This window comes from Tursiops truncatus, chromosome 15 (assembly GCF_011762595.2).
Source record: "Tursiops truncatus isolate mTurTru1 chromosome 15, mTurTru1.mat.Y, whole genome shotgun sequence".
Lineage (NCBI taxonomy): Eukaryota > Metazoa > Chordata > Mammalia > Artiodactyla > Delphinidae > Tursiops > Tursiops truncatus.
Window position 1 is genome coordinate 75,304,220 of NC_047048.1, and position 26,446 is coordinate 75,330,665.

Consider the following 26,446-nt stretch of genomic DNA (forward strand, 5'->3'; position numbering starts at 1 on the left):
TGGTAAGAACCAGCCACTTTGATTTGGGCAGCTCCACCCTTCTGACCGTACTTTCCCTGGGCGTTTGGAATCTGGAACCCTAAAGCCTGTCCCTGCACCCTGCCCACAGCATCCACCTTTCATCCCCTTCTTGCTTTTCCCAGCAACTGGAGACTCTAGCGGGAGAAAGATGGGAAGACTTCCCCACCGGGTAACCCCACACAAGAGATGAGAGAAGGGGCTGGGAAGGGAGCCTTGCAACACATTAGCCACCCAGCCCCTGATCCCAGGAAGGAGCCCTCCCATTGGGACTAATGGGAAACGAAGCTTTCAGGCATTGAGAATGACCTGGGTGGAAGGAGGGTGAAGGTTTTGGTGAAGAGCAGAAAAGTCTTCCCACTCAGCGGTTTGTGGAGAGCAGCCACGTGGCACAGGGCTTCACGGTGTGGCTTTGAAGCCGTCCCCGTTCAGGGTTGTGTGACTTGGGGCAAGTGACTTCACCCCATCTAGCTTCGGTTTCCTCAACTGCCCTGGCACTGCCTTGTTAAGGGTTAAACTGTTAAGGATTAAATTGTTAAGGGTTAAATGAGGTCATGCCTATCAAGTACCTGGCACGTAGTAGGTCCAATAACTGGACGTTTATGGTAAAATGGCTTAGGGAGTCCCAGGGCAGCCTCAGGCAGAGAGACGGAAAAATGCTCAGACCTCGAGTCCAGAAAGATGAAAGAAGATCAGCTGTTTGAAATCTCTCAAGGCGCCAAGGGCCATGCAGTCAACAAGGTCAGGAACTGGGGCCTGTTTGAAGTTGGGAAGAGGTAATTCCGGACAGAGTTTAGCACAAAGGGAGGACATTTCCTCCATGTTACCTCCAAGGATGCCCTGGCTGATGGCTTTAAGCTTCCCTAGGGACTGAAAAGTAGCTAAAAGTTAAGGCGGAGGGGCTAGAGAGTAGTCTCTGGGGTCAGGGGTTCCTTCCCAAGACAGCCCCTTCCTAGCTATGTAACCTGTGTGTCCTGACCTCAGTTTCTCCACCTGTAAAATAGGGGCCATAATAACATCCGTCTCCAGATGTTGAGGCTAGAATACATGATATTCAATTGGTGCTCAGTGAATGAGTGGAAGTCACAAGCCACAGCTACGTTAGGGATAAGGTGGCAAAAGCAAAGGTCGGCAGGGGAAGAGGAACTGACCGCTCTCGAGTTCTTGGTAATTAAGCCCAGGCCCAGTCCCACGCCAGCAGCTCGACCATGGCCTTTGGAAGCAGGGGCTCGCCCTGCTTCGTGCAGTGCTGAGCCCCCAGGGCCAGAACAGAGCCTGACACATATCAGGGATTTGTTCAAGGAATGTGTGGAACTGGACACCCTGTGGAGTGGAGTCAACCTCCACAAGAGAAAAGGAAGGCACAGAGAGGCCAGGTAACTTGTCCAAGGCCACACAGCAGCCTGCCCACCTGGAGTCCCAGCTGGGACTGGGATTGAACTGATCTGGCCTCATTGTGGCCTCGCTCTGCTTCTTGACCGCCTCGAAGCCCACTGTCCCCTTCTTGAGCACTCCCTGTCCGGCTTCCCCTACCTGGCAGAGCCGGGGGAAGCTCTTCAGGCTCTTTCAGGCTCCTCCATGGACGCTTCAGCCCCCGCTGCCCTCAGCAAGGACTCGCTTTCCCCTCTCTCCCAGGCAGGCCGGCAGTCAGGAACTCACAGCCTGTGGGCCTCATCTGGCCTCAGAGGTGTTCTGTGTGACTTCACACACAGTGTAGGTGCAGGCATGTGTGTGTGTGTAGCAGGTTTTTTCTCATAATTTTGAATCATTTGCCAACATTTAAAAACTGGAGATTTCACATAAAAACCAGGATTTCCAACTTCCTTTGGAAAATGGCCAGCTCGGGCCACCCAGGCCCCCGTCTCCTCTGGTCAGCTGGTTTAGTGTTCTGGGCCCCTCTGGTCCCCAGGTCCGAGCCCCGCCCACCTCACTCATCTCTGGGCCTGCCCTCCCTCCCTGGGGCTTCCTCACATAAAGACCCCAAACTTGCCACGAGAGACCTGGGCTCCCCACGCTCCCCGCCACCACGCTGGGCATCCTCTCATTCTTGGTCCCGCGGCCTGGGGTGCTCGCAGGGGAAGCCAGAGAGGCTGGGTTGGGCTTGGATCCCAGGTCTGTGGCAGGTAGAATGATGGCTCCCCCAAAGATGCCCATGTCCTAATCCTCAGAACCTGTAATTATGTCACCTTACATGACAAAAGGGACTTGGTGGTTGTGATAAAGAATCTCAAGATGAACCTGGGTTATCCAGGAGGCTCAACGTAATTGCAAGGGTCCTTATAAGAGGGAGGCAGGACAATCAGTCAGAGAAGGGGAGGTTTTGATGGAAGCAGAGGTCGGAGTGAAGTGAGCCAGGGATGTGAGTGGCATCTAGAAGCTGGAAAAGGCATGAACTGGAGCCTCAGAAGGAATGCGAGCCTATGTTTGATTTTTAGCTTTGGGAGACCTGTTTTGGACTTCCGACCTCCAGAACCGTAAGATAACAAATTTATGTTGTTTTAAGCCACTAAATTTGACATCCTTTGTTATAGTAGCAACAGGAAACTTATAACCGAGTTTGAATCCTGGTTTGGCTACTTAATTGGCCGTGTGCCCTTGGGCAGGTGACTTATATTGCTGAGTCGGGGTTTCCCCACCTGAAAAGGGGTAACAAGGGCGCTCCCTCTTGCGTGTTTGTGAGAGTTCGGTCAACCACGTGGTGAAGCACGGAGCACAGCCCGGCAGCTCCTCATGCCAGATCTTCTAGCATCACATCTCAGTGTCATCGAAACCAGCTCAGAACAGGTTTAAAAATCTGCCCACTGATACCCATCCCTCAGACATAAAGTCCAAACTTCTTACTTATGGCCCAGCATAACCCACCTTGCCTGATGATAATAATACCGCTAGTACTTGTAAAGCATTTGGCAGGTACCAGGCACGATTCTAAGCATTAACCATATATTCAATTCATTAAATGCTGCAACAACCCTATCATTTTTCCCATTTGTTTAGGTGGGGAAATTGAGGCCAAGGGGGTTAATCACTTACTTGCCCAGGGTCCCTTGGAAGGGTGGTAGCTACACCGGTATTTGAACATACACGGTTGGGCCCTGGGGCCTAGGTGCTGACCACTGGACAGGGCTGCCTATGTATATGAACAGACCAGGGAGTAGCAGTAAAGGCCCCAGAGTGTGGCTCGAGACTTGGTGGTCTCGGTGTCCCCTCCATCCGCCACCTGTCCCAGGTGCAATCCTGGACTCAGGGCTCTGAGGGTCACAGCTCCTGGTTCACAGCCATACCCAAGGGTGTGTTCATTCCACAGTTTCTAGCAGTGCCCACTCTGTGCTGGGTGCCGTGTCCCAGAGAAAATGCAGAGCCCGCAGCTGCCCCCAAGATCCTGAGGACAGATGAATATACAACTGTCATAGCTCAGCAAGAGACAGCAGGAGCTGGGGGTGGGAGGAGGTCAGGGGAGGCTGCCCCCAAGGAGGGACCCAGGAAGTGTGACGTGGGCCCAGCAAAAAGACTGGGCAGAATGCTCCAAGTGAGGGACAGCTGAGGAGGGGCCCTGGAAAGAGGAGCCCGTGTGCTCAGGGAACCGTGCGTGGTCACACGTGGCCGAAGTGCTGCAGGGAGGGGCTTGACCACTCAGTCTCCTTGTGACCTTGGGCAGCCCACACCGCCTCTCTGGGCCTCAGTGTTCTCATCTGTAACACAGGAGTAATGATACAGTAGTACCCATCTCCTAGGGCTGTCCCTAGCGTTCAGCCTGGCAAGCCTGCATCAGGCAGGCTGCAGGAGCGTGAATCGGTGTTGCTGCCATAGGCTGGTTAGGCGCGTGAGCGGCCCAGCCTCCTCACTTCTTCCCCTTGCATTCAGCTTCTCAGACGTAGAAGCCCTAGGGCCCCCAATTCACATTCGTGGGGGTGACCCAGGAGGTGACAAGTGAGGAGCTGCTGCTCCCCAGGATATCACACCAAGTGGCCGGTGTTCCTAGCATCCTGGACTCCCAGACTCGGAACTCCAGACCAGCGTCCACCGTCCCCATGGTTCACAGCTTCCGGCAGTCTCAGCCCCCGTGCCCGGCTTTGCCCCCTCCAGTTCCCTCCGGTCCTTTTGTGTGTCACATTTGCCTTTCTTCCCCTTGACTCACTTTAACTTTCTCCACGTCTTGACTGATCCCGATTGAGAGTCACAGTTGATCCTTGAGCTTCTCTTTTTCAAAGGCACATTAAGACAGAATTGCTAAGTGTTTCTGAGCACTTGCTATGTGCCTGGCGTTCCCATTCATTCATTCATTCATCCATTTATTCAACAAATAGCTGTGAGCACCTCCCATGGGCCTTGGAGTTCCTCAGTAAACCATAAAGATTCCTGCCTGGTGGAGCGCACGTTGCAGGGGCGAGGGAGGGAGAGGAACAGGAAATAAATAAAACCTGCCAAGTCTACAACCCGTTCCGTGTACACACAAACTCACTGAAACACAGCAACAACCCTATGAAATGTTATCCCCAGTTTCCAGGTGAGAAAACCAAGGCTCAGGGAGGGGAAGTCACTTCCCCAAAGTCACACAGCTAGGAAATGGCTAAGTCAGAATTTGAACCCACACCAGTCAGACTCCAGCAACCAAGTTCTTAACCTCCCCGGGAGACTGTCTACTAAGATAAAAGCCACTGATGCTGTTCCTCCAGCAGTGCATTGGGAAGCATCACAGTGTCCCAAGTTGTGGGTGTTGGTGCTCAGGGGCTGCTAATTCCCATGAGTCCACAGGCAGGATGAGCTCTGCCCTCCCTTCCAGCAGCCTCCAAATGAGGAAGGCCAAGTACACAGTCACTCTCTGGCCAGAGCCAGTGGGAACAGGACGTCCTGGACCTCTTGCCCTGGCCAGGCCCCGAGAGCTATTTTGGGGCACGTTTATTGATGGGACATGGGTGCCCAGCTGGACTCAGGCTGCAGCTGGCCTAGGATGGCTCTGCTCCTGCATGCTCTGCACTGCCGTGGGGCAGCCATCATCCATGTCCTGCCCACACCCCAGGCCCAGGGTGCAGCCTGAGCTGGCTGGCTCCAGGAAAGGCAGGGGTCCCTACTGGAGTGGAGGGATACTGGGGGTCACGTGGAATATTGTTTACCAGAATTCTGGAGCCTGATTCGATTCACAGAAGGCAGAACCCAGAATGAATACAGAATGAATATAGCAATGGGTTATGAGGTCAGATGCAGGTTCAAATCCCAGCTGTGTCCCCTAAGACAACTTACCTTGGGAAAGCCGGGTCAGCTCTCTGGGGCTTAGTTTCCCTGTCTGTAATATGGAGTCAATAATAATCCTCAATCACAGGGAGGGAATGAGGCTTAAATGAGGTAGTGTGAACCGCTCAAAGCCTGGCATACAGAAAGTGCTCAATAACTAATAACTTTGCAAATAATGATTGACAGCTGACATTGACTGGGAGTTTGGCATGAGCTAGGCACTGGGCTAAATTATTGATCTGTTTTATCTCATTTCATCCCCCAGCAATTCCAGGAGACTGGTGAGTGACGCTATTACAGGTGCCACTATTATCCCTTTGTACAGATAAGGAAACAGAGACTCAGAAAGATAAGACCTGGCTAAGATCACACTGCAAATATGTGGCAGAAAAACCTGCCTTTGAACCCAGACCCCCATTTCCCCAACGCCTATACCTGAGATTGGTTACAAAAGTTCCTGTAAACACCCAAGTCCCTGCCGTGCCATGTTCACTTCAGTCATCCCTCAGTCCGGGGAAGTGAACTCCTGGCTCTTCCACCTGATGGGAATCCAGAAACCAAAGGTTCCAGAATATTCCTTTGACCTTCCTCCCTCACCTCAGGGTTATTTTGTTTTCCTGGTTAGTCGGCAAAATATCTCCAAGAAACTGGCTGGTTGGCAAATGTTCCAGGCTGACTTAGAGGGGCGTTTTGCTGTGTACGCTGAGGGCAGGGTGCTGGGGGGCCCAGTGGGGAGGGGAGGGCAGGGCAGGGGATCCTCCACCTGACCTGTACAACCTCAGGCCAGAGTGGGTGCAGTGTTTCCTTCCTAAGGTGCTCTTTGTGGCCTGAACCTGCTTACACGCTTCACCCTGTGCCCTGAGGGTGCACTCCAGCCTCCTTCGGCTGAAAGAAGCAGCCCTTTGAGAGATCTGCCCTTCTGCCTTTCTAGCCTCTCTCCCACACCTGGGCCCCTCCCACACCATCCTCCAAAAAGGCTACGCTTTTCCTGCTTCCAGGCCTTTGCCCCTGCTGTGCCCTCCCCCTGGGATGCGGGTCCTCCATTCTCCACCTGCCAGATGCTTCTCCCTATCCTTCACAACTCCTTCACTGTGAGGCCTTCCCAGAAACCCCCGTCCCAACCCCCCAGCAGTATTGTCCCCCTGGCTGGGAGTTGCCACAGCAACAGAGAGACACTGCTTCCAGAACTACCTTGTACTCCAACTGGCAAGATTCTGATGTCCAACTGGCGAGTGGATACCTCCACATGGGTCTCACACACACCCCTCAAATGTCACAAAGAAGAACCTCAGAATCTCCCATTTCCCCTCCTAAAACCCCAGCCCTTCCCACTAGTCTTCTCAGTAAACGGTGCCACCTCTCAACCAGATATTCAGGACAATACCTAGAAGCCATATTTGATACCCTGTTGCTTCGCCCCGACACATCCCATCCATCAGAAGTCCTGTCAACTCAGCGGCCAAATACATCCTGAATCCATACTCTTGTGCCACCTTTGTAGCCACCACCATGGCGCTGGCGGCCACCATCCTCACCTGCTTGGACTGGGACAGTGGTCTCCTCCCTAGTCTCCTGGCTTCCCAGCTTTACTCCATCACAGTAGGAGGTGCCTTTGCAAAAGATAAATTAAGTCAGGTCACACCCCTGCTCAAAACCCTCTAAAATGCCCCTTCCCTCTTAGAATAAAAATCCCTTCCGTCACCATGGCCTATAAGACGTTGTATGATCTGACCCTTGCCTACCTCCCCAACCTCATCCCTACCCCGTTTCCCTCCCTCACTCTGTTCCTGCCGCACTTGCCTTCTCCCTGTTCCTGAACTAGAAAGCTTGTTCCTGTCTCTAGGCAGAGAATTGCTCTTCCCTTTGCCCGAACCAAAGATATCTGTCTGTTTCATTCTGTCACTCCATTCAGGTCTCTGCTCAAATATCATCTCCTCAGAGAAGACTTCCATGACCTGCCCATATAAAATACTCCCCTCCATCACCACCTATCCCCCGACCTACTTTATTTTCCTTCATAGTAGTTGTTGCTATCTGACATATTACGTATTATCTGTATATTTGTTTTAATCTAGTTTGCTGCTGAATGTTTGACAGGCTCTCAGCGAGCGGGGAGCTCTGATGTTTACATTTGCCAATTTCTGGGGCATAAACACTCCCATGGTGGCTGATTTCAAGCTCCCAGCATGACTTCACTGAACGTGGAGTTGAGAAGACGTATTCAGTGTCATGCCATCAGATACTATTTCCACCACAGAGTGATGTATGATGCAATCTCATACAATAGATGTCAATAACCTCAAGAAATATGAAACAGTGCATGAATTAGAAAGTGATGAGTTTTGAGTAGTTGTTACTTTTATTTGTATTATAGTTTATTTAATTGTAAGTTCAAATAATTTAAAATTTTTTGTGATGGCTGTGGAGAAACCAGCTTGCAGAATTCGCCAGCCAGCAGTGCCAGCAGCTCCAGCACACCACTGAATGAACATAAGCAACATGAGGGCAGGGACATTGTGCATCTTGTTTCCTGCTCTTTCCCTGGGGTCTAGAATAGTAGAAGGGCTCAGCCCGTATGTGGTGAACATTTTATAATGCATCTGTTTGCATCAGAAAGCACAAACTGTTTACCTTGATCAACTTGACTCTGTGGGCTGAGTCCAGCCTACAAATGGGTTTCATTTGGCTCTCGGAATGTTTTTTGTTTTGTTTTGTGTTGTTTCTTTGCGGTATGCGGGCCTCTCACTGTTGTGGCCTCTCCCATTGCGGAGCACAGGCTCCGGACGCGCAGGCTCAGCGGCCATGGCTCACGGGCCCAGCCGCTCCGCGGCATGTGAGATCCTCCCAGACCGGGGCACGAACCCGTGTCCCCTGCAGCGGCAGGCGGACTCTCAACCACTGCGCCACCAGGGAAGCCCCCCCGGAATGTTTTTAACATTTTTTTTTAATTCGTTGCCAACCTTTAAAAGTCATGAGATTTTTGCATGAAACTCCACATAAACGTGGATTTGCAGCCTCCCTTGAAAATTCTGAAGCTCTGGGCGTCCCAGGCCTGATTCCCGCATGACAACAGAGGTCAGAGCTGAGGGGCAGCCGCCCCCTTCAGACCCGGCAGGAGCTTGCCAGCTCACCGCAGTCCCCACCACTCACCGTCACCTCCCACCAGGCCCGCTTCATTCATTTCCACAACCTGCTGGCCCTGTAGATAGTCGAGTTGTAATTTCTATCTTACCCTCCATTCTAGCACTTGTCACAGTGTCCCCGCAAGACTGAGGCCACCTGGAGGACAGGCTCTGTGAGTTAGGCCCCCTGAGGCTTCCATTCCTGCTACAGGGCCTGGCACACAGTAGGTGCATAGGTCCTGGAATTTGGTTATATGTTTGTTGTCAAATGAATTCCAAACCCTCAGCTCCCCTGTTGGGCACGCACTCAGTCCAAGCCCCGACCATAATGTGACAAAGAGGTTGGCCCAGGCCAGGGTTTAAAAATATCCAGGGCTGGTCAGCTGTGAGCACTCGGAGGTGTTGAAATAAACGGGCAAAATCTGGCCAGCGGCCAGCCCCCCAACTTTGCTCTGTGTAAATGTGGGCGAACGGGAGGGGCCACCAACAGCTCCTCGAGGAGGTGGAACAGTGGGGAGATGGGGATATATAGCCCCTTCTCCCAGCACCCTGCTTGGGAAAGGTCAGTGCTAAGTTTATAAACAGCATCGGGTGACATGACATAATTTCGCATAAAGGGTTACCGGGCAGACTGTGAACAGAGGGCGTCCTCCCCTGATGTTTCCACGCCGCGGTCTCCTGGCGTCAAGAGCCGGCATGTTGCTAGCCCTGTGGTCTTCCCGCGGCCTTCAGAGCTGCTGCCTAGCCTGCTGGAACCACAGTTAAAAATAACGCTCCCAGCACAGTCCACTGGGGGACAGCCAGCCCGGGGGCTGGACAGGGGAGAACCGAGCTCTGATTGAGGGCCCACTGGGTGCCAGGTGCTTCGGAGACATTTGCTCGCTGAGCCTCACAATGGCCTTGGGAGGGAGGAATCGTCGTCCCATTCACAGATGGGGAAAGTGAAGCCGGGGAGCGGTGCACTCACTGGTTCAAAGTCTCCTGCTCAGTTCATGGCAGTGCTGGCATTCAGATCCATGAGGCTGAAGTGTCAACAAGTCAGGGGCTCTGTGTGCCACAACTACTGAAGCCCACGCGCCTAGAGCCTGTGCTCCGCAACAAGAGAAGCCACCGCAATGAGAAGCCCACGTACCGCAATGAGAAGCCCACGTACCACAACGAAGAGTAGACTCTGCTCACCGCAACTAGAGAAAGCCTGCGCACAGCAACGAAGACCCAAAGCGGCCAAAAATAAATAAATAAATTTATTAAAAAAAAAAAAAAAAGAAGAAGTCAGGGGCTCAGTGTTTCGTTCTGCTGGGTCCCGAGTCCCTGGAACAATGTCCAGACCTCAGCAGGCAAACCTGCTCCCCCTGCTGACATTTTGGGGATAGGGGTGGACAGGGGGATACACATTAGTAGGTAAATTAAATATATTATATTTCAGATGTGTCTCCCTAGCAATAAGTTCTAAGAAGAAAAATAAACCAGGGAAGGGGGACGGAGCACCACAGAGAGGTACAGATCTAAACATGGGAGCAGGGCCGGAGGAGGCCTCGCTGAGCAAATATTTGAGGACAGACTTGAAAGAGATGAAGGATTGGGCAATGGGGCTATGTGAAGGAAGAGCATTCCCGGCAGAGGAAACAGTGAGTGCAAAGGCCCCGAGGCTTGATCGTGCCTGGCATGTGTGAGGATGATGAGGAAGCCACTGTGGCCAGGGCAGCATGGGAGGCAGTGGGGGGCGGGGGCAGATAATGCAGAGCCTTGCACATTGTAGGAAGGACTCAGGCTTTTATCGGGGGTAGCTGGGAGCCACTGAGGGTCCTGAGCAGGTCAGCATCGTCTGACCTTGGTTCTGAAAGAATCCCCCTGACTATGTGTGGAGAAGGGACTGGCAGGGCCTGGGGGGAAGGGTGACAACCAGAGAGGAGGAGACTGCAATGGTCCAGGCAAAAGATGATGGTGACCAGGCCCAGGGGCGGCCATCAGAGGTGGGGACGTGGGGGAAGTCCATGGCCTCATATTCTAGATCTGTTCTAAAGGTGGACAGGACACACTGCTGGACCAGATGTGGCAGAAATCAAGAAATCAGGGATGACTCCAAGGTTTCAGGCCGAGTGACTGGAAGGATGGAGCTTCCCTGTTATGGAGACGCCCGAGCACTCTGCTGGGCTCCCAGGAGAGGACAGATGTGCAGCGGCCTTTCCCGGGGCCACGTGGGGCCTGTGCAAAGCCCTTTCCTCAATATGGTCACCTTGCTTTCTGAAATTCTCCCCAGTTCCGATCGGGATTCTTCCCCAGCTCCCCCATTCCATCCCTGGCCCTGAGTTTCTTGTAAATTTTGCAGAGGGCCCCAGGTCCCCTCTCCCCCTCGATCCGTGAAGAGCAGCAAACACTTCTGTGAGCGCCCATCGTGTGCCTGGCAGGATCCTAGCCTTCACATTTGTGAGTTCATTTGATCGTCACAACAATTCAAAGAGGTGGGGGCTATTGTCACATCTACTTCATGGAGGAGGAAACTAAGGCCCAGAGAGATTAAGTCACTTAAGTCTAGGATCACACAGCTAACAAGTGGCAGAGGCAGGATTTGAGCCCAGGCAGCTGACCCCAGGGCTCATGCTCTTAACTACTATACTGTCTCATGAGGCGCTCACCATTGACCATGAAGAGCCAAACTGGGCTTGAAGGACTGGGGTGGGGGAGAGGGCTTCAGCCGCCCCTCCCACATAGCAGGGACAGTTGTCATTTTCTGAGCGTCTGCCCCATGCCTAGCACTGTACCCATGCTCCCTCTATTCTTCGCATCAACGGAAGAGGTGGATAGTATGATGATTGTGCCCATTCTATAGATGAGGAAACTGAGGCTCAGCATGGAGAGGAAGTGCCATGTCCAAAGTCACACAGCCAAGGCATGAGAACTCGGGGCTCTGGGCCTCCAGACCCCATTCTGTCCCCTCCTCCGCACTGCCTGTGCTTGTCACCTGCTCCTTGCCCTGGTAGTAAGGGGAGTATTTAGGGGTGTGGTGGCCATGTTGAATTTCCTTCCGGCTGGCTGGCAGAGGATGAGGAAGCAGGCTGAGGATGCGGAGAGGTAATTCAGGGACAGTGCAGCTCTTTGGGCCTGTGGATTCTGTCTGATACAACCAACATTTCTGAGGCCAGCGCTGGGCCAGGCTCAGGGGATACTGAGGCAGGACCATGGTGCTGAGCATGAGAGAGGTCAAGGTCCTATGCCTCTGATGGCACAGGAAATGGTGGGGTTGTCACAGGAGTTCAGATCAAGAGCAGCTCAGGGGAGCAGGTGCTTGTGAACCTTTTGCCTTGGGCAGCCTGTTTACCTCTCCAGACCTCAGTTTCCAACTCTGTGAAATGGGTTGATAATGCCTGCATCAGAAGGCTGTTGTCAGGACTCATGTTGGGCACCAAGGGGCCTTGCTCCAACTCTAACCAACTGGCACTGTCTTTTGGACAGGAAGAGCACAGGACCCAGGATATCAGAGATATTCTGGGAGACACTGAACCTGCCGTACATATGGAAAAAAAGAAAAGGAAATGTTTTGGACACTTGCTTCACCTGTGAGGTGAATGCTTTCCATCTACTTTACACACACATAGAAGCTCTCCACCCCCTGGTGAGGTGAGTACTCAGATCATCTTCCCTGAACAGGTAAGAAAACTGACACCCAGTTATGTTATGAGACTGAACCAGGATCACAGAGCTGGGAAGGGATGAAGCAGGGATTCAGACATGACTCACTCTGCCCCCTTAGCTTTACATTGTCCATCGCAAGGCTGAAATCATAACAGCTTAGATTTTTCTTGAGCACTTATTATGTGCCATGCACTATTCCAAGCATTTTACAAGTATTAAACAATATTAATCTTGACCTCTGATGGATGAGACAGGTGCTGCTTTCTTCCCATTTTACACACGAAGAAAGAGCTTAAGTAATTTACACAAGGTCACAGAGCTAGTGATTTGTAAAGCCCGGATTCAAGCTCAGGCAGTCTGCCTCCACAGTCCTTGGTCTTACACCGCAAGGCTCCACTTGAGAGGGTTAGCACAGTGCCTGGCACACAGTAAGTGCTTAATAAATTGTTAAACCTTTGAAAAAGATATAGCAATAAGCAGGGCTTTCCTATTCTAGACCACACTGAGATCTCGCTTGAGAATTCACTGTTCCCTTATTTCCACCCCTCCCTGTTGGTCCGGCTCACCAGAGGAGAAACTGCCCGTGGGCCATTTTCCCCGTCTCTCCCTCCCTCTGGGAAAATTCTGTGCGGCATCCATGGGGTCATGGGGCTGCTGGCCACAGGGCTGGCTAGAACCCGAGTTTGGCCAGGTTATCAAGTTTCGTGGTCAGCCACCTTCGCCCCTGACCAGAGCAGTCTTTCCAAAACAGAACATTCAGTCACCGCCCGTCCCTGTGCTCAGCTGTCCTTGTGCCCCTGGCCTCACTTCCTGCCCACCCTTCGGGGTTTTTTTCCCAGTATCCTTGTCTCTTACTGACATCTCATGAAGATGACCAGAGCAGACAAGAGAGAGTCAGAGAAAGAGAAGCTGAGAGGCCTAGAGAGACAGTGAGAGAATCAGAGAGACTGTCAGGTGCCGACAGATAAAGACAGAGACAGATCATGAGAGAGACAAAGAGGAGGTACGGACAGAGATGAAGAGACAAAGAGAGAGAGAGAGAGAGAAGGAGACAAAGAGAGACAGAGATGGAGAGACAGAGGGAGCCCCGCAGATACCCTCTGCCTTCCTGCGTCCACAGCCTTAGGTCTCCTTCCAATGGATCTTGACCTTCTCCCAAGGCTACCACATCTCTCGCCACACCCCACCACCTCCTAAGCCCAGCAGGTCACTGGAGACTCCCAACCTGCCCCTCCCCCACCCCGTGTACAATCCCTACCTAACTCCGGCTCACCCCCTTCCTCCAGGAAGCCCTCCCGGCTCCCTCTACGTACCCCAGCTTCATTTACCTCACTATGCTGTTGCTGTCCATTTATTGGTGTGTCTCCTCCACTGGAATGTCAGCTCCTTGCGGGCAGGAACTCGGTCTATCTTGCTCATCCCACACCCCTGCACTCAGCACAGTGTCTGACACAGTAGGTGCTCAATGTATATTGGCCGAAAACAGTACTAAACCAGCTGCTTTTGCTTCACCTTGGAGAAGCCTTCCCTGGTGGTGCTTATCGCTATTTCATTGTGTGATTTTTTGATTCAGGGTCTGTGTCCCCTCTGGCCCCAGGAAGGCAGAGTCTGGGTTTGTCATGTTCACCTTTGTTTCTCCAGTGCTTGGAACAGAGTAGGTGCTCAAATATTGGTGGAATGAATGAATATGCAAATGGTTTAATCACTAGCTACCTGGAAGTTTTGAATCTTATGTTTTAGTCCATTTGAATCCAGCTCAACGTCTCCCCGTTACCGTTCAGATCAAACCCCGAGTCCTTCCTAAGGCCTGCGAGCCACCAGTCACCATCTATCTCCAGCCTTGCTTCTGTCCTTCCCACTCTCCCCTCCCACTGGCACCCGTGTCACCATTCCCCAGGGCACCATACGTGGTAGACATTCTCAGCTACCCCGTCCACACCCCACCATACGCCATGCCGGCAGAGTTGTTTTGCTTTTTCTGTGAGCGAGACTGCTTAGAAAATGGAGCACATTTGTACAAACAACCTCAATGTCACCAATAGACCTTGGTCACTGTGGGACAGTCTCCAAGGTTCGGCCAGCCAGCTTCCCAGGGCCTTGTCCTGAGACAGGGTTTGAGTCCTAGCCTCAAAAGGGCTGCCTGGGTGGGAAGGAGTGCCCTGGGGTCCCCGTGGGGATCCTGGGGAGGGGGGCTGACTGAGCAGAGCCCCTCCCATCCTTAGGGCTCAGACCAAGCCCCACCTCCTCCAGAAATCTCCCTTGGCCACCTTCCTTGCCTCCATGGACCCCTGCTCTCACCCTGATTGCAACTCATGTCTGCTGATCACTCTGCTGAAATTCCCTATTGGACTGTTTCCTCCATTGGACTGTGTTCCAAGTGGTTAAAGCCAAGTCTTTTATATCTTGGTGTCCCCAGAGCCCAGGTCCGGCATGTGGGAGGCATCAGCGAACACGTGCTGAATGAACAAAATGACTATTGAACGAGCACTTCCTGCCTTGGTTCATATTTACTTCTGTCTCTATCACTAGGATGGGAGCCCAAGACCTCGTGTCCTTTATCTTTGTTCTCCAGGGTCTAACGCTGCTTGACACCTAAGAGGCAGCATAGAACATATGTGGAAAAAATGAATGAACGAGCCCTTCCTATACCATCCGTCGTATCTGTCGCTGCCATTGTACAAGTACCAAGTCTTAGTTGTCTCTGAGTCTAGTGCAGGGCTTGGCACCAAGGGGATACTTGGTATGTATATGTTGGACAGATGGATGGTTGGATGGATGGATGGATGGACGGATGAATGATGTTTGAATTCATGGGTCAATGGAGAAGTGAATGGAAGGTTGGATAGAGTGGATAGGGCAGGTGGATAGAAGTGTGGGTGGATGGATTGGTGGGTGAGAGGATGGATGGATGAGTAATGCTTGAATTTATGGATCAGTGGAGGAATAAATGGAAGGTTGGATAGAGTGAATAGGCCAGGTGGATGGAAGTGTGTGTGGGTGGACTGTTGACAGATCGGTAAATGGATAGATGGAAGGCCCTACAGTTAAGTACTACAGTCCAGGCTGAGAATGTGGGAAATATTGCTTTTCATCCCCCACCTCGCAAAGCCACCATTTTAGAAGAACTAAATGAGGTCAAAGAATGAGTCAGCTAGAGTTTTCATGGGAGGGACATGTAGGAGGAAAAAGTGTGAGAAGGAATGGCCTCTGAGCCTCTGTAATTCTCAAGCAAAACCCTGTAAGTTGGCTGTGCTTTCTTGCGGTGTTGACGTGGTATTTATTGAGGGCTTACCATATATAGCGCCCTGGGTTTCATCTGGAAGTAGCAAGAAGTTTTCGATGCGGACCCTGACCCCAGGGTGCTCAGAGTGTGGGCAGAGAGTCAGACACAAGGTGCTACATCTTCGATGGGACTTCTTCTTGCAAGGCGGTTGTAATCCAAAGAGCAAAGGGTTTGGAGATAAACAGTGGGTTTGTATCCCGATTCCTTTTCTGTGTGACCTCAAGCAAGCTGCTTGACCTCTCTGAACCCAGATTTGCTCATCCTGCTTTGTAGGGCTTTTGTGAGCCCGTGCTTATGAAAGTGCAGAGCCCAGGCCTGGGTTACAGTATGTGATTGATAAACACTGAGGTGGGCCTCAGTGTGGGACACTTTTCCTTACCTTCCTTTCAATGCAATGCAACCCTCCCGCAGTGAGGGCCATAAACCAGTGAAGGGCTCAAGTTGAGGGATCCAGTATTCCTGGATTCAAATTCTGCCTTCCCCACACCCCCCCACTGCTTGGTTTCGGACAAGCCCCTTGCCCTCTCTGAACCTCAATTCCCACAGCTACCTCCAAGACCTCCTTGCTGTTTCCCAAACACAGGTGTCATGCCCGTACCCAAGCTGCAAGAGAGGCTAAGAAAGTGAGTTTTCTCGTGTCTGCCTTGGGGAGGCGTGGGCTCCCAAGGTTGGTGCTGTCCACACAGATCTGCCCTGAGACAGTGCAGGGTAGAGAGGGGGTCTGGAAGGACAAGCAGAAGATGTCAGCTTCTCAGTCCGTCTTTTTTTTTTTTTTTTTTTTGCGGTATGCGGTCCTCTCACTGTTGTGGCCTCTCCCGTTGCGGAGCACAGGCTCCGGACGCGCAGGCTCAGCGGCCATGGCTCACGGGCCCAGCCGCTCCGCGGCATGTGGGATCTTCCCAGACCAGGACACGAACCCGTGTCCCCTGCATCGGCAGGCGGACTCTCAGCCACTGCGCCACCAGGGAAGCCCCTCAGTCCATCTTTAAGAGGAGCTCCATCCCATGCTGTTTACATATGACTTTACATATTTATTCATTTATTACCTAGTCTATTCTCCCAACACTGATATTGTCAGTTCTGTGAGGGGAGGCTTTTTATCTTGATCACTTCTGTGTCCTCAGGGACAAAAGTTCCGCCAGACACACAGTTTGTGTTAAATAAATGTGTTGAATAAATGGACGGATAGATGATTGGATGGATGAATGGATAGATAACTAGCCAGGCACAACAGAATTAATTAAAGAGCTTAAACACACACACACACACACACACACACACACACACACACACACACACACACACACACACACACACACACACACACACACACACACACACACGTGCCTAAGCCCTGCTCCAAAAATAAAAACTAACACTTAACATGTGCTTGCTGTGTACCAAGCCCCATGCTCAGCCTGTGACATAGAACATTTCACTGAATCCTCATGGCCACCCTCTGAGGGAGTAGCTAACACTACCCTTTTTTCAGAGGACAAAGCTGAGGCTCAGAGAGGTAAAGTCACGGACCCCAGGTCACCTAGCCAGCAAGTGGGGCAGCCAAGATTCAAGTTAAGATGTGTTTGATTCCACAACCAAGCTTGACCTGACCGGGCCAGCAGGGGCACATGGGGATCTGGGGGTTTTTAATCCCCAGGTGATTCTGATGTACGATCAGGCCAAGGACCCCTAGGCCAGAGCAGCAAGGTCTAGGGAGAGCGTGCCGGCTTTGGGGCCAGCTGATCTGCCTCCTGTTCTGCCTCTCAGCTTGTTTCCTCATCTCTGATGTGGAGCTGATGGCAGCGCCTACCTCGGGGGGTTTCAGGTGGATGGAATGAGCGAAGCAGAGTGCCCACAGGGTAGGAAGCACTGGGGAGATATCGTGCGGGTGGTGCCGTATCAGCAGTCACAGCTGCGTCATCACTGCCCTGGGGGCCGGCGGCCATCCTGCCCCTTCTCCCAGCTCCCCTGGGTGCAGACACATTCCAACCTCCTAGTCTAGAGCCTGAGATAAGATGAAGAAGACCTCTCAGGGGCATTCGGGAGGCTACAGTATATGAAAGTGCAGAGCAGGGCTGCTGTAGCGACTCTATGCCCAGAGACACATCCTGCAGAAACACACGTGTCCACAGGCATGTGAGCTCACCGACCACTACTGTGCAGTTCATGACAGAAAAAACCAGGAAACAAGCTCGATGATGGTAACAGCTGATGCGTGTTGAGAGCAGGGTTTCTCATTCAGAACCATTGACATTTGGGGCTGGGTATTCTTTGCAGAGGGAGTCTGTCCTGTGCATTGTAGAACGATAGCAGCATCCCTGGCCTCTACCCACTAGATAGCAGTAGCTTCTTCCCTCCCCCAGTTGTAAAGGTCTCCAGACATTGCCAGATGTCCCCCAGGGGGACAGAATCACTGCTGAGAACCTCTGGAGAGCTTGCTCCATGCAGATCCCTCTGCTGCTTGTGCTTTGCGGGAGCCACTTCCTCTCAGCCCTCATCACGTCCAGAGGCAGATACTGTTCTTCCTTCCCCTGCCCAGATGCAGAAACGGGGAGGTTGGTGGTTTGTCCAAGGTCACGGAGCTGGCATTTCAGCACAGCTATGACTTGAACCTGTGATAAGTCCCACGTCCCTCTTCTTCTAGTTGCGTTTTGTGGGTTCCTTGGATTTCTCTCCATTCATAATCATGTTGTCTGTGACTAGAGATCATTTCATTTCTTCTTTCCCCATCTGGCTGCCTTGGCACATTCGAAGAAGAGCTTGTGTGGCATGAATTATAGCTCAAGTAGACTCTATAATCTGCACAGGGATTCTTTCTTTTGGGAAATAAAGTTTGCTCAATTATCAACATTTGGAAAATACAGAATAAAAAGAAAAAAGGACATTTCTTATCCCCACAAAGGCTAACTTTCTAGCAGTTTTGTCCTTCGAGTAGCTTTCTCTGTTTTGAAATTTTGTTACACAGTTGTAATCACACTGGACACACAATTTCAAATCTTGCTTTCCCAAACTGTACAATGTTTCTTTCATGTTATTACAAAATCCTCCCGGACATTATTTTAATTGTTGCTGTTGTGGCAGACCCCCCTGCTTCTCTCCAATTCTCTGACCTCTCCCTCTTTTTTAGTAATAGAAATCCTAAATTTTAGCTGGGCATGTGACCACCCAGAAAAAAACTACATTCCCCAGCCTCTCTTGCAGCTAGGTGTGTCCATGTGACAAGCTCTGGCCAATGGGATATAACTTCCGAGTAGTGCCCTTGGCGAGAGTCTGCCTGCTCTTTTGTCCCATCTTCCTTGCTGGCTCGAATGCAGGTATGAAGCCAGAACTGAGTGGTTATCTTGGGCCATTGTGGAACCACAAGAGAATAGGAACGCCTGTCCCTGACGAATGTATAAAGCCACCCTACTAGTCCTGGACTAACGCCTCCACGCTTCTTTTATGTAAGAGAGGAACAAGTTTCTCTTTCATGTAAGCCCCTGTTATTTTGGGTTTTTCAGCCACTCAAAGAGGTACCTAATCCTGAGTATTACACTGATCTTTTGCCGGAGGGATCGTCTCTAACCTTCTTTTAGGAATCCTCACCTAATTAACTGAACCATTCCCTGGTCATTGGGCGTTTAGGTAGTTTCTGACTCCTCACCACTCTAAGTAATTAGATTGTGAACATCTTTGTGCATTTTCACTATTTGTGCTTATTTCCTTAGTATAGAATTACAGAAGAGGGATTTGGTGGGGGTCAAAGAACATGAATATTCTTAATACCTGTCATCCCAGGTGGGCCATGGGTTAGGACTGGGGGCTATACAGCCAGGAATGAGGTCCAGGTCTTATGGGAGGGCTGTCCCAGTGAGCCTGCTTGCTCTCCCGGGACCCCTCCCACTGCATCCCCCAGAGCCAGGTCCATTCTCCTCCACAACTCTTGTCCTGCCCTTCTCTTCTACTTACATCTCTCTAGCAGGCATGTCTGGCTGGTGGAGTCCAAGTCCCATGCCTGCACCAAGCTGCCAGGGAGGCTGGGAATGTGAGTTTTCTGGCATCTGTGTTGGGGAGTGGTGGCTACTCGGGCAGGAGCTTCCCTGAAGGAAGGAGGAAGGTGTGGGGCAGCCAGAAAGTAGGGCAGAGCTTAGTTCCACAAGCAAAGCCCCAGCTGGGCCTGTGGGAGGGATGCAGAAAGGTTTCTGGCATCACTTTTTCATTTCTTCTCCACTTATGATGAAGGAACCTCAGGCAGAAAAAAAGAGGACAAGGATATTGTTCCTGTGTGTGTCAGCCTTGCAGTTTACCCAGCTCTGCAAGGGCTGAGTTGGAGCTGGGAACCCGCGTGTGTCAGAACCCAAGCCCAGTTCATACTCCGCCACCCGAGGCCAGCAAGTCAACCTGGATATTATCCAGGTGGAGGTGCATCTGCGTGACCACTGACCACATCCCTTAAGAGGAGGGCCCGTTTGCCTTACCCACTGTAGTACTCCCAGCACCCAGACAGGCCCTGGCACACGGCAGGTGCTCAATAGATAAATCTGGAATGAATGAATGAATGAAAACGGCAGTCAGTTCTCAGCCTTGGAAGGAAGCTTGGAATCCTGGAATTAACATTTATTGATTCAACCAATATTGAATGCCTGTAATGTTCCAGGCCCTGTTTTAGGTGCTGGGGATACCGTAGGAAAGATAACAAACCATGCTCCTGCCCTCATAGTCAGGGGGATAGACAGTGAATAAGAAAAACCCCAAGATTAACATAACATAACATAATATGGTATGATATGGTATCAGGTAAGTGTTTTAGGAGGAAATGTAAAACTGGACAAGTGACTTAGAGATGCTAATTTAGAAAAATGGTTGAGGAAGTCCTGTCTGAGAATGGGCCATTTGAGCAGAGACCTGAAGTAGGTAAGCCAAGTAAATATCCAAGAGAAGCATATTCCAGGCAGAGGAAATGGCCAGTGCAAAGGCCCTGAGGTAGGGATGAGCTTGGTGTGTGCTATTTGCAACGAGGCAGCCAGGGAGGCAAGGATTATACCAAGTTTCCCAGCTTCAGCAGAGAAGCAGAGAGAACATTTAACTGGCACTGTTTCATGAAACAGTGGGATGGGGGTGGGATGAGTTCTTCACTCTTAAGCTTCTCTGGAAAAACTTGATGTCAAGGACAAACAGTAAATCTTGACTTGTCCCAAAAAACAACGGGCCTGTGAAACCCAGTGAAGTGTCAGGCTGAAAGTAAACGGCCAAAGGGCTGGGGCACGGGTAGCTCATATGGAATTTGTCAACAGATCTGTGTTTGAAAAAGAATTTCCCAGTTAGGGGCAGAAGCTTCTGGCCAGAATCAAAAAGATGTTTATTGTGATACCTCCATGCAGACATGAAAAAGGGAGATTTGCTGCCTAGCTAGAGATGTGGAAAGATGTACCCAATATGTTAAGTGAAAAAAAATAGGTCGCAGGATAGTATACTATAATGTATAATCCCTTTAGAGAATTCACCCATTCATTCATTCATTTGGAAAATATTCCATACAGGCCTACTGTGTGTTGGCACCTGCTGGCTGTGGGGGACAGAGGCATGACACTCCTTGCTTCCTGGAACTTTCTGCACAGTGGAGAAGGCAGATAATTATCAGATTATCTGATCATCAAATACAAATGCATTGTCACGAGCTTTGATCAGCGCTAAGAAGAAAAGCTACCTGGGACTGCAAGAATGTTACAGACATCAGGTGATGGAAAGAGCCTGGGAGGATGTACTCCAAAATTTTAAAGGTGGAGTAAGATTTCAGGTGATTCCACTTTTCTTATCTTCCCCTTTCTTTTTTGATTGTCTGTGTGTTCTAATTATTTTTTTAACAATGTCATACTTTATAATTAAGTGAATCAAAAAACACAAACAAAACCAAAATGAGGAGAGGGATTGGAAGTCATATGCCCAAAGATGATTTAACCCCGGGAAAGGAAGGAAGGACATGTGAGAATCTGCTAACTGTGTTGGCTTCCAGGAAGGGGAGCCAGAGGCTGGGGTGGGAGAGAGCCTCGCAGCTCACTGGATGCCCTTTAAACCGTTTGAGTTTGTGCGTATGAAAAAGAACAATAGTAATAAAATAGGCAAAGATATTTTTAAAGAAAACTTCAAATCAGGTTTTATTTTCATGAAAAACAAAAAAGCAGGCACGAGTAGGATCTCAGGACAAATATGTTAACTGAGCCAAATTTCCACGAAAATCTTTGAGTGTTTCTCTCTGGGGGACCTTCTTGTTTTCTTCTCTGTACTTTTCTGTATCTCCTATATTTAAAATTGGAAGAATAAAAGAGACAGGAAAAAAGACTACTGTGCTTTGGAAGCATTGTTTTGCTTACTTCTCACAATGAGCCTCCAATGTGCGTATGTTTATTATCCCCATTTGACAGATGAGGAAACTGAGGCTCAGCCGGGGAAGCCACTGGCCAGAGGCCATACAGCTGGATTTATAACCCAGGTTTGTCTAACCCCAAAGTCTGTTTTAAACCAGGATGCTCAGGTGCCCTTCAAGATGTCCTTCAAGGAAATCGCATTGCTTTGAACATCAGAGGGGGAGAAAACCAAACAAACCAAACAAGAAATATGACATTTTTTTAACCACTTATTCAGGCTCTGATGGGGCCTGAGACCAACTGGGCTTGGGCAGGTTTTCTCGGCAGGGGCACTGTTTGTATTTTGGGTGGGGTGTTCCTTCATCGTGCTTGGCCATCCCCCACCCCCACCCCATGCACGTCCCTACCCTCTAAACACCAGCTGTGTCCCCAGTCAGGTGTCACCTAGACCCCCGCACCTCTCCGAGGCTTCCCCTGTTGAGGACTGCTGGGTGCGACCCTGTGGTGACACTGAGTTCCCACAGTGGCCAGGCACCTCTCCCACACTGCAAGCCCCCTGTTAGAGTTGATCCTCCCTGCAGACCTGAGAGGCAGGTGCCTCAGAGATGAGGCTCAGAGAGGCTGGGTGACTTGCCCAAGGTCACACAGTCAGGATTCGTCAGCCCCAGGTCTTGTCCCCACGCTGTACCTTCTCCCTCTGGGGACCAGGCAGGGCCAGGAGCTGTCTCTTATGGCCCTGGGGTCGGGATGAAGGGGAGAGAGAGGCGAGTGATGTGTAACCCCAGGTTCACAGGCCAAGTGGCCACCAAGCGCCAGTGTCCACTCTGCAGCCAGCTGAGGCCAGGCGGGGAGAACTGAAGCCCCAGCTGCAGGGCTGGGAGGGCGATGGGGCCCGGGAAACCGCGCACGCCCTCCGCCTGCCCGGCAGCGGCTGCTGGCCGCCCGCCAGGCCCCCGCCTGACGTCAGGGTCTGACCAGGGACATAATGTGCTGGCGTCGGGACAAGGGCTGGCTGCAGGGAGATGGGGCCTGGAGGCGGGGCGGTCAGAGGGAGAGAGGCGAGGGGGGAGAGAACAGGAAAGAGAGACAAACAGACAGAGAGACAGAGAGTTCGAGAGGCAGAGACTCAGAGAGGTAAAGAAGAGAAATACAGAACCAGAAAGAGGGAAACCCGAGGGAGGGAGAGAGAGAGACCCAAAGCGCGAAAAGGGGAAATTGAGGTGGAAAATGAGAGACACGGAGATACAGGAAAACACCAATAGAAAGTTGTTCAGAGAAAGCCAGGGCCCCGGGGCGGGGGTGGGGTTGGGTGGAGAGACCGACAGACAGACCGACAGACAGACAGAAGAGAACAGAGGAGGAGGTGCAGAGGCGATGGCCCAGGGCATGGGGTTAAGTGCAAGCTGGGGAGACCCCAGACCTGAGCTGGGCTGTGGCTCTGCCCCCGTGGGCTGGTGACTCAGCGCTCCAGGCCTCTGATTCCCTACCTGAGCAATGGGACTTGTAGTCACAGACCTTGCTCATTTGGGGAGGGGGCAGAGCACCCCCTTCATGATAGGGGTGGTGGGAGTATAGGAAGTACTCTGGCAGAGTTCTGCAGGTCATAAGTGCTCAATAAATAGGAGGTGACAATAAGAGAGGGGTGGGTAGGGAAGGACAGATAGAAACGGGATGCACAGAGCAAAGACGGAGGTGAGAGCTGACCCTGTGAAAAACAGCCCTCGTTCCACAGCGCCCCTTTTCCTGCTGCTGCCGAGTGCCCCCCTTCCCACCCACTGCATGACTCGGACACAAGGCCACTGGCAGAGACCTTGGCCCGGCCTTGCCTGTCTCGAGGCCCAACCCCCTGTTTATGGGCTCAAGAAGGCCATGATCCCAGGGCCATAGCGTCACCAAAGCCAAACAAGGCCAGGCCCCGCTCACCGCTGGCCTTCCAGCCTTGTCACCCCTTATCCAGCTTAATTATTAAATGGCCCAGCAGGGCTGAGGGTCTGAGCCAGCTGCCCTCCCGGGTATGGGCAGTTGTGACTATGGGTCCCTAATTAATGCAGGGGCACACACTCTAGAGACCCCAGGTTGTGCTTGCAAAGTGCCCTTTCTCTCACTCCCACTTTTCCCAGGAGCCTCCGTCATCCTCATCTTCATCCTCAGAGTTCCCACTTATTAAGCAGTTACTGTGCACGGGGCATAGCACTGGAAGTCCCAAGAGAGTGAGCGCTATTATTATTCCATTTTACAGATGAAGAAACAGAGGCTCAGAGAGCTAGAGTCACTTGCCCAGTGCCACCTGCTAACTTGTTAAGTGGCAGAGCCAAGATTCCAACCCAGCCACCCTCTTGACCAGATAACAGCTTCCATTTCCTGAGCAGCTGCTGAGTGCCAGGCTCTGTGCCAGATGCTTTACCCACATCATCTCTTTCAACCCCCAGGATGATCCTCTGAGGCAGCCGTTCTCAGCCCAGAGCGATTTTGTCCCTCAGGAGATTTTAGGCTACATCTAGGGACGTTTTGGGTTGTCACAACTGGGAAAATGCTACTGGCATCTAACGGGTGGAGGCCAGTGATGCTGCTGCGTATCCCACAGTGCACAGGGCAGCCCCCTGTGCAGAGAATTATCCGGCCCCAAATATCAATAGCACAGTGGCTGAGAACCCTGCTAGGAGGTGAGGTCTGTTATGATCTGCATTTTGCAGATGTGGAAGCCTGGGCACAGAGAGAGAACACCACTGCCTGAGCGCCCACTCCATGACCCTGCTCTTCCCCATGAGACCCCCCTGCCACTCCTGTTGGCTCCTGCCCTTAGGAGACCCCTGCCTCTATTCCAGGACCTTTAAAGTCCTTGCTTGCCTAGTCTAAATGATGCCTTCCCACTTTTTTACATGTGAAGACAGTGTTTTAATCACTGACTGAAGTAATAGATCAAGCCAAAAGGTCACCTGGATGGTCAGAATGCCTTTAAGCGAATTTATATTTTATTCACAGCAGCATTGAGGGCCTTTGGAAGTTAGCCACTCAGGGATTCATGGAGCAAGGATTTTCTGAGCACCTGCTAGGTGCCAGGCCCTGTCCTTGGTGCAGAAGATACAGCCGAGAACCAGACAGACCAGCCCTACTAGGTCTTTAAGAGATAATAGTCTAGTGGGGACAGTGGGTAATCAACAAGAAAACAAATAAACAGTCAAGAAAATTTCAGACTGTGTTCAGACTGAGGGGAGAGGGAAGGGCTGTTACAGGGAGGGTGTTGTCCAAAGGGGCCTTTCTGAGGAGGTGAGACCTGAAGGATGACAAGGAACTAGCCTTGGGCAGAGGCAGGGTGAAAGGTTCTGGGCAGAGGGAATTGCACGGTGCAAAGGCCCTGAGGCAGGAGCATGCATGGAGTGTTGAGGCACAGCAAGGAGGCCTGTGGCTAGAGAGGAGAAGTAACAAGCACACAGATGTGCAGGACTTTGTGGCCACTGTAAGGGCTTTGAATGTGCTCTGAGGGAGCTGGGGACCATGGGACAATTTTAAGCAGATGAGGCACAGGACCTGACTTAGGTTCTAATAAGATCCCTTTGGATGAATAATGTCCCCCTTCCAAAGATGTCCACATCTTAATCCCCCAACCTTTGAATGTTACTTTTTTTTTTTTTTTTTTGCAGTACGCAGGCCTCTCACTGTTGTGGCCTCTCCCGTTACGGAGCACAGGCTCCGGATGCACAGGCTCAGCGGCCATGGCTCATGGGCCCATACGCTCCGCGGCATGTGGGATCTTCCCGGACCGGGGCACGAACCTGCGTCCCCTGCATCGGCAGCCGGACTCTCAACCGCTGCGCCACTAGGGAAGCCCTGAATGTTACTTTTTATGGCAAAAGGAACTTTGCAGTTATGATTTAGTTAAGGATCTTGAGTTGGGAAGATTATCCTGGATTATCTGAGTGGGCTCAATGTAATCACAGGAGTCATAAGATGGAGGCAGAAGGAGGTTTGACCTCAGAAGAGGAGAAGGCAGAGACAATGACAGAAACACACTGAAAGGATGCACTTTGAAGATGGAGGAGGGGACCACAAGCTAAGGAATGCAAGTAACCACTAGAAGTTGAAAAAGGCAAAGAAACAGCTTCTCCCTGGGAGCCTCCAGCAGGAACCAGCCCTGCCAACACCTTGACTTTAGCCTAGAGACTGACTTCAGACTTCTGACCTCCAGAACCGTAAGTAAATAAATGCATGTCATTTTAAGTCACTAAGTTTGTGGTAATTTGCCACAGCAGCCATGGGAAACTAATGCAGATGCTGTGGGAAAGACAGAATACAGGAGAGTAAGGTGGGAGCAGGGAGACCAGGGAGGGGGCTACTGCAATAGTCCAGGCAGGAAATGAGGGTGGGCCGAGAGAAGTGGATGGATTCAAGAGAACTTCAGGAGACTAAACAGGCAGCCTTGCTGATGGACTGGATGCTTGTGGGGAGGGGGCGGGGAGAGCCAGTGTCTCTGCTCAACCAGTCATCCCTGGGCTGGTGCCTGGGACACAGAGTTGGCCACTACACGGTTCCTGCTCTGGGAAGAATTCAGCTGGGGGAGGCCCAGGAATAGTTACAGGGTAATGGGAGAGACCAGGCTCAGCTGCCCTAGAACCTCGCATCTCACGCCATTCAGGTCTCTGCCCCAGTGTCGCCTCCTCTGGAAGGCCTCCCTGACTACCCTGTCTCAGAGAGCCCCTCCCACCATCTCTTTCTCCCCCTCTTTAGTTTGCTTCATGTGTCTTATTGTCTTGCTACATGTTTGTCTCTTTCTTTGCTGTCTGGCTTCCTTCCCCACTCAATCATCAGCCCCACGAGGA

General features: G+C 51.4%; 1 long non-coding RNA gene across 2 annotated transcripts in view; it reads left to right on the forward strand.

The window, feature by feature from the left end:
- The window catches only part of LOC141276560 (uncharacterized), a 231,818-nt gene extending 205,763 nt beyond the window's left edge, over window positions 1–26,055 (forward strand). Inside the window, exons 3-5 of one of the 2 annotated variants that reach the window (XR_012326391.1) lie at window positions 11,823–11,987; window positions 20,805–21,061; window positions 25,271–26,055. This is a non-coding gene — a long non-coding RNA (uncharacterized lncRNA). Of the gene's footprint in view, window positions 1–11,822; window positions 11,988–20,804; window positions 21,062–21,686; window positions 21,789–25,270 lie in introns of those variants that run through there. The other variant, XR_012326392.1, reaches the window with a different exon arrangement.
- The last annotated feature ends 391 nt before the right edge of the window (window positions 26,056–26,446 follow it).